The following is a 12,230-nucleotide window of genomic DNA, read 5'->3' on the forward strand; positions in this document are numbered from 1 at the left end:
AAAAAAAAAATGGGAAAGATGTAAATTTTGTTATGTGTATTTTACCACAATTAAAAAAAAAAAGGAATAAATGGATCCATCAGATGAGTTATGAGCATCTCTTGCAGGCCTTGGGGTTGAATTTAGGTATCTCCACTCTAAAGTGTTATGTGCTTGTTTTTAAGTCAAATTATGAAAAAAACAAGTAGTATTTCTCTGTTGCAAAAGAGGGTCAAACACTACAATGACACATAACGATGAAAATGTCAACCTTTGGGCTCAAGGACCAGGTTGGAGGCAGTCCCCTAGTCTCTGGCCATTCCGAGATTTCAGCTAAGTGTGTCCTGCTTCAACTGGCATAGCTGGAGACAATTTAAGTTGTGTTCTAGGAGAAAGACCCCCACCCCCACCCCCAGTGCTCTGCCACCTCGTCATTCAATAATAGCTGGGAGGTGACAGAGATCCCCTGGCCCAGATGCTCTGAACACAAAGCCCAGCTTCACCAGTGTGAACAACATTCCATCCTCAGTGGCCGTCTTCTGCGAAGTTTGCATCATGAGCATCAGTGCCAAGCAGCAGAACCTCTGGCTCTCTCTGCGAGGCCAGCTCATTACTGGACTACCTGCGAGGAAGTTGCTGGAGGCATCCAGTAGAGAAGCTAGTTTGTCTCTCCTCATAATCTTACATCCAAGTGCTTAGAGGAAGCTCACGATAGTCCCCGAGCACCGGCTGAAAACAGATTGTATTTCAGAAACAAAATAAGAGGATGGAGGAAAACCAATCCTCGGTGGCTGAAGCTGCACTTCCAGGGGCCTGGGAAGAGAGCTGGGGGCGGGAGAGGAGGGAAAGGGAGAAGGAAGTCTGCGGAGTGCGAGGGCCCGATAAGGTGTGAAAGCCACGTGACACTGCAGTGGGCCTTCAGTCACCTCAGATTGGGGAATGGGATTCTGCAGAGCTCTTGATTACATGGACTCTGATTTCTTTACACCATGTGATTCCCGCATATCTGATCACTGAACTCTAAAGACGCTATGCGGGTACTCAGTTGGAGTTCAAAAGCAACCACAGATACTCCCTTCAGAGAATATTTCTACCTAAAGGATAAATTTATGACTAAAGGATACATATTTCACTGGCTTAGTCATTCCTTTCTTTTTTTTTAAGATTTTATTTATTTGAGAGAGAGAGAATGAGAGACAGAGAGCATGAGAGGGAGGAGGGTCAGAGGGAGAAGGAGACTCCCTGCTGAGCAGGGAGCCCGATGTGGGACTCGATCCCGGGACTCCAGGATCATGACCTGAGCTGAAGGAGGTCGCTTAACCAACTGAGCCACCCAGGTGCCCCTAAGCTGGCTTAGTCATTCCTATAGAATTAAATACCATCGTCTGTCGGTGGGTTAGCATTTCCTAAAGGAAGGAGCAAGTCCCCAGAGAACAGCAAGACATCAGCTAGGGATGAGTTCCTGTTTTGTTTAGGTTTCATAATGAGTGAGAAGCTTAACACACCTATTATGGGGGTGGTTATATATTATTATTTGTGATGTGGTAACAGTGTTTTGGGACTCTATTAAGTGTAGGACATTGTGGTAAACTCTATATATACATCGGCTCCTCTAACCCTTAAAACACAGTATGGTCAGTATCACGCCCAGTCTACAGACAAAGATATCAAACTCAAAGTATTGTAATTTGTCCAAGATCACATAGTTAAGAAACAGTAGATCTTCTGTCTGAGCCAAAAACAAAACAAAACAAAAAAAACCCCTCATATTTGTAATGATTGTGGTTAAATAGACCTCTGTCTTTGTTGGACCAATGAAGATTTGGTGGGCATTCTATACTTTTAATACTTCTCCCAGACAAAGATGAATGATGGAAAAACAAAATTTATTCTTTAGGCAAAACAGACCAAAACTTGAGGTTGCATAATGTCCCCTGTGAATGGTGATAGCCTGTCTCTTCAGGAGAGGAAAGGGATGTATTCTGAGAAGTAAATGAGTTTCCCTGTTTTCAATCTTGCTTGTGAAGCCTACTTCAAAGGACTATTGCTGGCATAACATCAAGATTAAGCAGGGGTGGCGCACCTGGGTGGTTCAGTCCGTTAAGCCTCTGACTTTGGCTCAGGGCATGATCTTGGGGTTGTGGGATCGAGCCCTGTCTTTGGTTCCATGCTCAACAGGTAGTCTGCTTGTCCCTCTCCCTCTGCCCTTCCCCCTGCTCGTGCTCTCTCTGTCTCAAATAAATAAATAAAAATCTTAAAAAAAAAAAAAAGATTAAGCAGGGGTTAGCAGACCCAGGTTCAAATTCAACTTCTACCACTTCATAGCTGGTCAACCTTGGTCAAGTCACTTAATTCCAAGAGCCTCAGTTTTCTCATCTATAAAATGGGCATAATAATGAAAAATTATTAGCTTCCTTTTAATGTTAGCTATTTGAATAAGCATGCCATTGCTCTTTTAATTTTCACTTCTCTAATGACTACTGATGTTGAGTATCTTTTGATGTGCTTATTTGCCACTGTACATCTTCTTTGGAAAATTATCTATTGAAATCTTTTACTCATTTTTAAAAATCAGGTTGTTGGTCTTCTTAGTATTAAGTTTTGAAAATTTTCTAAAAATAAATTCTGGATACATACCAGGTAGAGGTGAGGTATGGAACAATTGGAACTCTGATACATCACTGGTGGGAATGTAAAATGTTACAACCACTTTGGAAAACTGCTTGGCCAGTTCTGAAAAAAATTAAATACATACCCACAATATGACCCAGCCATTCTAGTCCTAGGTTTTTACCCAAGCAAAATGAAAACATACGTCTAAGCAAAGACTTGTGCATGAATTTTCATAGCAGGTTTATTGGTAATAGCTCCGAACCATAAGCAACCTAAAAGTCCATGAAGAAGTGAAAGGATAAATGAACTGTGGTATATCCATACCATGGAATATTACACGTCCAGGAGTGAAGTACTGATATATACTCCAACATGAATGAATCTCAAAATAATGATGCCAAGTGAAAAAAGCCAGACAAGAAATAGTATATATTATACAATCCCATTTATACACAATTCTAGAAAATGCAAATTAATCTATAGTGAAAGAGGCAGATCAGTGATTGCCTGAGAACAGGTGGAGGGGCATGGAGAGGTAGGAGGGAGAAAATACAAGGGAGCACAAAAACATTTTCCAGGATGGAGCGCCTGGGTGGCTCAGTCGGTTAAGCGTCTGCCTTCAGCTCAGGTCATGATCCCAGGGTCCTGGGATCGAGCCCTGCATCGGGCTCCCTGCTCAGCGGGAAGCCTGCTTCTCCCTCTCCTCCCTGCTCATGCTCTCTCTCACCATCTCTGTTTGTCTCTCTCACAAATAAATAATAAATAAAATCTTAAAAAAAAAAAAGAAACTTTCCGGGATGATGGATATATTCACTATTTTCATCACAGTTATAGTTTTCCAGATAAATATATGTATACAACACAATTGTATATAATTTTATGTATCTATCAAAATGTATCCAAATATGTGTAGTTTATTATATGACAATTACACCTCATTAAAGCCTTAAAAATGTCTTCGCTCCCAATGTTCCCCTGGCCTTGTTGCCCCTGACACAGAGGAGGGGCCTCCAGCAACTACGTGTATACCACACAACCCTGCCTTCCTGGCCAGAGCTGGTCCATCTGACACTGCAGGTCACTAAAAATGAGAAATACGAATGTTTCTAGACAAAAGGTCCATGATTTTCTTTTTCTGAGGTCCCTGGAGTTGCCTGGATCTGGCCCATCCAAAGACTGGTTATTTTAATTCTTAGATTTCAGGACTCAAGTGTCCCATCAATAAATTCCTTTCATGCTAGCTAGCTGGGGTTGATTTCTGCTTTCTGCAACTCTGGGGAAGAAATGAAATTGACATTTAACTCGTGGCATTGATATTTCTTATACTTTCAATCACAAATAGCCACACTGCTATTTTATAAAAATAGGGTGTTGAACTGGCCGTGAGTCATTCGTCCATCCCTTCATTTCACAAACTTTTATTTGATAGCACACTACACGCCAGGTGCACAGTACCAACCATTTTCACATCTTCAAATTATGTAACAGCCTGTATAACAATCTCATTTTACAGTTGAGAAGCTCAAGTTCAGAGGGACTCAGTTACTTGCTTAAAGTCAAAGAATCCTTAATAGGCACTGGATCCAATCATTTTGAGTCCAGGCCTGTCTAATTTCAAAGGCCACACTCTGCCACATTCATTACCCAGCTCTGTTCCCTGGTTGTGGTCAGCCCCAACATCAACAGTGTGCCCCTGTGTCCAGGCACCAGCTAGTGACTTTTGGAACCAGGGACCCAAGATGCTTCCCTGATCCTCTCATGGCCAACAACAGTGTCAAGGCATGGCAGCTCTGGGCGGGCCTTGCCCCTGCGGGCCTCAGTGTCTTCGGAACAGATGAATGATCTACTCTAAAAGGCAGGAATAATCGGGGGATCCTTTTTTCCCCGGTGTTGCTCTCTGTTACCTAGTCATGAAACTGACTCCTCAGTAACAAACGAGCAGCCAAATCCTGAAAATAAAAATGGTCATCCACAACTACAGGAAATGTCCAAGGAACGGCACCCCTGTCCACAAATCAAAAGATAACGGGGCTAGGATATTCTTCCTGAGAACCCATGGGAACTTTGCACATGTAAAAAAAGCTCAGGTTTGAAGCTGAGCTTTTTTTACACCATTGCTGGAAACACCCCTCATAATTTCAGGAGCACAGGTTCAAGCTAAAGCCAGAGACCTCATGATACTTTCTTTTCCTCAGGGAAGTAAGTCTACCAGAGTAGGAGAAGATTTTCATTTTCAATTTGAGAGATTTCAGTATAGTTTAAATGTGTTGCTCTTGAATTTAAAAATACAGTAAAAGATGTCTCAATAAAAAAAATAATAAAAGGGGAAAATCCATAGATCTTCACCTTATATATTCTTCCTTGTCATCAACCTGTAGAAATATGAAAGCTGCCCAGAGCTCATGTGCACTGGAAATCATCACGGTGACATCTGGAAGAGGGAAAATGGATGCAAGCATTCAATAACCTGGTAGTATGAACATAGCTTTTGTTATCATATCCATATGGTAAAAATTATACACACGTTAAACATATTTCAAACACTAATAACATAGGGTAATATTTACAATTTGTTAAATTATAAAAATAGAGTACAAAGACAGGTATTCAGGTTGATCCTGACGTGTGTGGTGTGTGTTTACGTGTGTGTGTCATGAAGAAATATACCAAAATATTAACAGCAGTGATATCCGAGTGTGGGTAAAATGCCTTTCTTCTTTTATGTACTATCATTATTAAAATACATATATGCTAAATGTAATGTGGTATTGTCAGCAGATAGGATCCTGGAACAGAGAAAGCATATTAATGGAAAAACTTGTGAAATCTCAGTAAAGTCTGTACCCTAGTGAACAGTAAGGTGCCAGTGGCAATATCTTGCTTCGATAATTGTACCATAGTTATGAAGGATGTTAACACTATGGAAAGCTGAGTATATCTCTGTACTATCATGCAGTTCTTTTATTAATAAAATTATTTTTTAAAATAAAAAGCTTTTAAAAATATATATATGGCAAGACAAGAGGAACAACGGTGACAGACAAGCCATTTTTCTTTGTTAGGACTGCATAATTTAGTATGTATAAAATGTTTTATTTTCCAGATGTGTCTTGTTCTTCCATCTAGACTGTAACTTTTTATGGCCAGTGCTCTCCCGGCTCCTCTGGATCCCCCAGACAGCACTGAGACCAGCGCTGGGCTATGGATGTGCAACCAAGATCAACAGGTTCATTGACTAGTTGACTTGTCCTGAGAAAAGACACTAAAAGGGACACCAAAAATCCACTGTGAATGCTGCTTTTTTCCCATTTTGGCAAGTGCTGATAGCTCAGTTCCAAGTGTATTTTTGATGAACAAGAGGAAATATTAATAAACTAATTAGTTCGAAACATATGAAATGGCATTTTTAGCTAAAGATATCTCATATCTGCATTCATATGTTCAACTTAAATAATAAGTCTTTTACATTAGTCATTGAGGGAGGGCATCAGAGACAATATCTTACAAGTCACAGTGCACACTTTAACGCAATCATTATTTCCATGAGTTCCTCTCCTACAGGGCTTGCTACTTTGCACTCTCAACTCATACATTCTCTTCTTCTCCAAAAGTTACATGAGCAACAGAATTCTCCCCAGGAGTTTGGGATAAATTTCTAAAACACCAATTCAGGAACGCCTGGGTGCCTCATTCGGTTATGCGTCTGCCTTCTGCTCAGGTCATGATCTCAGGATCCTGGGATTGAGCCGAGTTCTGAGATAGGCAGCAAGTAACTCATTACTATTTTTTTAAACCTCAGATTTATAATTGGTTTATCTTTTGCTTTTGAATGTAAATGAGAACAGATTCGAGGTAACCCTTCTAAAGGCCTTACATTCACACTCACTCACTCCCTTGCATCCGCAAATGGTCTCTTGAGTGGGGGAGAAAGAAGCACAGGAAGAGCCAGGGCTATGGGACCACGCGCAGTGCGGGCTGTGTTCACGTGGGACACGTCAGCAGAGCATCAGCCTGTGCGCACCTGCAGACAAAAGGAGATTGAGAACCACAGTTACGAAGGCTTAGCAACTGCCATGTGTCCCAAATTCAGAACTCAAGAGTCTGTTTAACTATTTCACCACACACAAGACGTTTATTTGACAGGTATATGCAACCTGAGATCTGTAAGGGTATCTCTTGTGCTATGGCCATATTCACTGAAAGCAATGCTTTTTAAACTTTTTTTGTTACTAGAGAATGTTTTTTCTCCAAACCCAATCTTACAAAAATTCTCCCTGAGTGCCTACTGTGTGCCAGGAAGAGCTATATTACAGTCATTAATAACACAGATGCTGTCCCCATGCACAAGAAATTAGTTGTGTAGACAAACAATAAGTCAGGCAGAGAGTAAATAAAGAATTATCAAGCGCAAAGCGTCATGAGAGAAATGAAGAGGACACCGGGCCAGGGGGAAATCTAATCAGATAGGGAGATCAGGGAGGGTTTCTCTGAAGCTTTAAGTTTAGGCTGAGACCTAAAGGCCGAGGAGAAGTCAGCCAGGCAAAGAACAGGAAATGGTGCACGAGGCCAACGACAGTTCTTGAGGTTGGCAAACGCAAGTGTGACCTGGTGCTGATCTGCAGAACTGGGCATTTTCTCCCTGGTAATGCTGAGAGGCCCAGGTAAACATTACAGAGGGCCTACTTTGGATTGACAGAGAATTGGAAATTCTGGGCAGTGGGTGTCACTGAGGGTCTAGGAGGTAGGGGAGATGAAGGTACTTTGAGAAATATGAAGATGTTAACATTCTGTAAGAGATCGGAGAGACCCCATGTTTACCAATGCAGACACTTTATTGTTTTTCCTCCTCTGACGTCTTTGCAGAGATCTGAATGCCTCTGATCCATCACAGGGACTCGGAAATGTTGAGCAGATTTCGCTAAAATCTGGAGGTGCCTGGAATAGAAGTGCAAGTTCACATCATCAGGATTATATCATTTCTTAGAAGACAACCATCATCTATATAACAACAAACGGAGCCTAAAGCAGCACTTTATTCCAGTACTTTTCTATGATTCCATCCCTCAACTCGGGGAGTATTGTAAAATCCGTGATAACTTGCCATGTCCCACATACTATCCACCATTACAATAAATCAAGGTTTCATGTTTGTAATTTATGTCTCAGCACTTAGAGAATACCTTGCTAGTTATTTTAAATAGAGAAATCAAATCAAAACTTTGTTAATAAAATATTAGAAATGTCATAAGACCTCTGATTTATTTAAAGATGTCTAACATTCTTGATCTCCATTTATTTCAAGTTTTAAGAAGAAAAATGGTTAGCTGGATCATCCTGCTCTTATTTTTATTCCTTAATTTAGGAGATTACATCTCAGCTCTAAAATCATTTTTAATAATGAGATATGCAATTTTTAACTGTGATGTTTTTTAAAAGAATAAACATGATTAAGATTAATTCATGCAGTCCGAGATATACTTGAATAATGGATTAGTCTGTATAGCACATTTGATTCATGTCTGATAGTCAAGCTTTTTTATTTTAGTTGCATCCATATACACAGAAATTTACTCCTTTGTTTGCTTAAAAGCCAGAACTGCTTATGCAATAGAAGGAAATGAATATAGACTGAACACTCCTGGGGAGTACATTCCAATTTCCCAGATTACCAATTGTATATATTCACAGAGAATGATAAGGATACACCAAGTTAACATTATAAAACAAAGAGCGGAAGGTATTCATGGATTACAGAAAGGTTCTTTTCAGAAGTAGAGTGCCAGAAGGTAAGAATTAAATAAATGAGAAAAAGTAAGTAAAGAGGGCAGCAGAAAACTTTTCAAAGTGATGGATGGCATAGAATGTGGTGATGGTTTCACAGGTGTATACTTATCCCCAAACTCCTCAAGCTGCATACATTAAATATGTACAGTTTTTGAATGTCAATCATCCCTCAATAAAGGGGTTTTTAACAACAACAAATGAAAGAATTAAATAAATGGAAGGCAATGAAAGGAAAAGACAAAATCTGGATAAGCATACAGGAGAGGAATGAAAGGGATACTTTCCTTTTCTAGCAAAGAGTTACGTCCATACCAGATCTCAAGACAGAAATCGATTATCCATTTTTGGTGCCAACTTACTTATATTTTCCATCAGGGAGTATGAGGGGCAAATTTTTGTCGTTGACCTTGGAAATAATCACCAACATTCTTCACTTACTACTTGAATGATTTTTGTCCTCTTTGCATTATTGAACATATATATTTTTGATGCTGATGAAAACTCAGGCAAAACAACATAATGGAGCTAGTCACTGTTTTTACAACTTCAAAAGGGCCAGCAAAAAGACCTAGTCTGGCATCATCTTGGTGGGCCTGTTGATTTTTTAGTATTTGCCAAATAACCCTATTAAGTGACAACAACGTTGAATATAAAATTAACACTTATTGTAAAATGAGAAATAATCCATGTTAGGAAGTTTTTAAAAATGCAAAAGAAAGCTAGCAGTTCCTAAGGACATTCCTACTTAGTATTGGCTAGACTTAACAAAGCATAAGAATTGGGGGAAAAAACTTACCTAGGCTCAGCAACTAATAGCCATGTGATCTAGAAAAACTCAGGAGCTTCAGTTTTATCATGTACAAGGTAAGAGTATTAAACAGTGTGATCTCTTAGGTCCTGTTTTAGCTGTGAAGTCCACTATGATTGGCCACCCGCCACGACACTGTTGCCTTCCATTGAGTACAGAGCCTTATAACGTCCAAGTGTGCTTAAATGACAAATTATGGGCTAGTTTAAGAAAACACCACCCTTTCTAGCCTAGGTCTTGCTACCCTGGAGAAATACCGAACATTAACATTTAAAAGGATCCTTATATTAGTTATCTGTGTAAACTCAAGATTAAAGCAACATCCTCCTTTCAATTTCACTTCTATTCCTTACGTGATTTGTTCAAAACCAAAGGAGGTAGGACACTGTTTTCTCCTCTCATTGATGGCAGTTCACCAATACTCCATTGCACACACATTACTCACTGTACTCACCCTACTATTTGCACACACATTATAGAACTATCAAACAGTAATAAGAATCATATAGTTAAGGAACAGATGCTGCAGACAGACTGCAGGTTACGTGAGTGTCCATTTTTAAAGCTGTATGTATTTTAAAGGTGAATTGAAAAAGAGAAAGAATTGTTTACTATGCCCGAAGAGGCATATGTGGGGACAACTGGCAAAAAGCAGAAGAGTAACGAGGATTCTCAGTAATACCTAATACACAGCAAAGCCACTTAAGAAAAGTAAATAGGAAAAAATGGTTAACACTTAAACTGGGAAAAGACCAAGTTGTCAAAAACAATTTTAAACAATGGCATATAGGATTAGATGATCTACTGTTGAGTCTCCCCCGCCCCCCTTTTTCAGATCCTCAATTTCTGTGACTGACCTTCCAGTGAGGGAGACTATACCATACAATGGTAACAAGTAAAACAAACGAGCAACCAAAAGCTAAAAGAATGAGGGAAGTCTCTGTATTGCTACAGCTCAAAGTCAAGATTCAAAGTCTCCACTCCCTAGACTGTTCAAAAGGATAAAAGAAAAACATTCAGATCCTTTAATTTAGTCCCCAAAGAGAAGCCACCCCCTTAAATAAAGCACTTCACAGCTCTCCTCTCACTGAAGCTATTGTCTTGAGCTGTTTCCACCCATGTTCCCATTAACACAGTAACATAGCTGCCTTGGCATACGTTTGAAAAATGTGATAGCACCTTGATCCTGCATTTCTAGTTGCAGGGATGGTAGAGAGGGTTGCCGTGCGATGTTACGTGTTCTTGCACGGGAACGCTAAGGCTTTACCTACAGAGTGTGAAGAGGTAGTAGGTTGGAATGAATAGTCAGGCAACTAGGATGTGGAATCTCACTTTGCCTAATGACCTAAAGGCAAAACCACACATGCCTTACAATTTCCTGGGACCAGAAAGACAGGAGACTCACTCTGCCTCTCCCAATTCCTGGACAATTCTGGGAATCTCACGTCTTGGACATCTCTTTGTTCTGTTTGATGGGATCTGGGGCATTACATGTGGCCCTGAAGAGGCCCCCAAACACTGTATCTAAAATACAAGGAGGAATGTGTTCTAGGGAGAAAGGGAAGTGTCCTACTCCCCAGCTCTAGCTAGGGCTCCCTCGTGGTGCCCAGGGATTCAGTATGATGGAAGCAGACGCATTAGAACTTAGTGGTTTATGACAGTGGCTTTTCACACTAACACTCAAGAAAGAAGAACCTCAAACTACCCTAAGCTCAAAGAGTATAGAGGCCTAAAAACAGAGGTAGGTCTCAGCCCTTCTCTGACATGTAAAGGCATCAATATGATAGTCATGCCTGATCAACTTAACCTGTCTGCAATTGAGGCATCCTTCCTCAACTCACAGTTATTTCTCTTTCAAATCCAGGTTTCTCTTGGGCCACTAACTGCTTTCAAAAGTATTTCAGGCAATTCCTAGATTTCTACTAAGGTTGAAAGGGCTATAAGGACATCAGTTAATGTTAACACTGGGTCCAGTACATGAGGCAGAAGAGGCTGGGATTGGCAGCAAGCCAGTTACATGCGCCTGACATGAATGGGTTTGTATATGAATAAACTGGAAACCCATGAGGCTTTTTGGTAGAGCAAGAAAGAAAAGAAGCTTATGATCTGGTAAAATATTCTAAGAAGTATGCTAAGTTTGACCTCAAAGTGAAAAGGCCCACGCTTACAAAGTATTCTTTCTTAGGAAACTGAACCACAGTCTTCTTAAGCTCTCACATCTAACTATCACCTAAAACAAATATAGTAGATAAACATAGTAGTTGAGGCTACCTTGAAGAAACCACCAACCTTAGAAATGTTGGACATTTTACAGAAATTGACATGGTTTCGTCAACAAATTGATGGCATTAAGAAACGTGTGTGTGTGTGTGTGCACTGTGTAGAATGAAACTTTAATGATGTTAACAACCAACTGCAATGTGTAGATTGTATTTGGATCCTAACTTGCACAAAGTAAATGTGAAAAGTCACTCTGGTGATAATCAGGGAAATTTAAACATAGACTATTAGAGGACACTGGGTAAAGTCCTTATCAGTTACAAGTCTATCCTAATGCAATGACAAGATACTTGGAAATTTTCTTTAACGTTCTCAAGAAAAAAGTGGGGGAGTCGCTGAGACAACATGAGGAAAATGTTGATTTTCGTTGAAGCGGAGTGACAGATAGATGCAGGTCCCTTCTAGTCTCCTGTGACTATGTCACAATTTCCACAATAAAAAAGGTTTAGAAGCCATTATATTACCATTAATCTTAAAAAGCACATAAATATCATTATTATAACATAATTTATCTCAGCGCAAAATGGAAATAACCTCAAAGTTCTGCAGTAGGAAAAAAACTTTTAAAACTATGATAAATCCATCTGACAAAAATTATGCAGCCATTAAGATGACAACACAGAGTAGAGCAACAAAGAAAGTGCTTATGGAATTATTTTTAGAATAAAGATTATATCCACATTATGATCTTAACTCTTTAAAATATGTGTGAAGATAAACTGAGCAGAAGAGTATATAAGGAAAAATAAAAAAGCAAGTTGATGTG

At 39.7% G+C, this 12,230-nt stretch overlaps 1 long non-coding RNA gene across 2 annotated transcripts; it reads right to left on the reverse strand.

Annotated features, from left to right (window-relative positions):
* Positions 1 to 7: 7 nt before the first annotated feature.
* LOC115942266 (uncharacterized) lies at positions 8 to 7,866 on the reverse strand. 2 transcript variants are annotated; one of them, XR_014142305.1, is made up of 5 exons: positions 7,411 to 7,866; positions 6,467 to 6,613; positions 4,939 to 5,023; positions 2,617 to 2,712; positions 8 to 708 (listed from the first exon to the last, which is right to left on the reverse strand). It is a non-coding gene; the product is annotated as an uncharacterized LOC115942266 (long non-coding RNA). The 2 variants fall into 2 exon arrangements; XR_014142304.1 differs by having other exon boundaries at positions 2,617 to 5,023.
* Positions 7,867 to 12,230: the final 4,364 nt, after the last annotated feature.

Source organism: Leptonychotes weddellii, unplaced genomic scaffold, assembly GCF_054177405.1.
Source record: "Leptonychotes weddellii isolate Sample4059 unplaced genomic scaffold, ASM5417740v2 HiC_scaffold_3826, whole genome shotgun sequence".
Taxonomy (NCBI): Eukaryota; Metazoa; Chordata; class Mammalia; order Carnivora; family Phocidae; genus Leptonychotes; species Leptonychotes weddellii.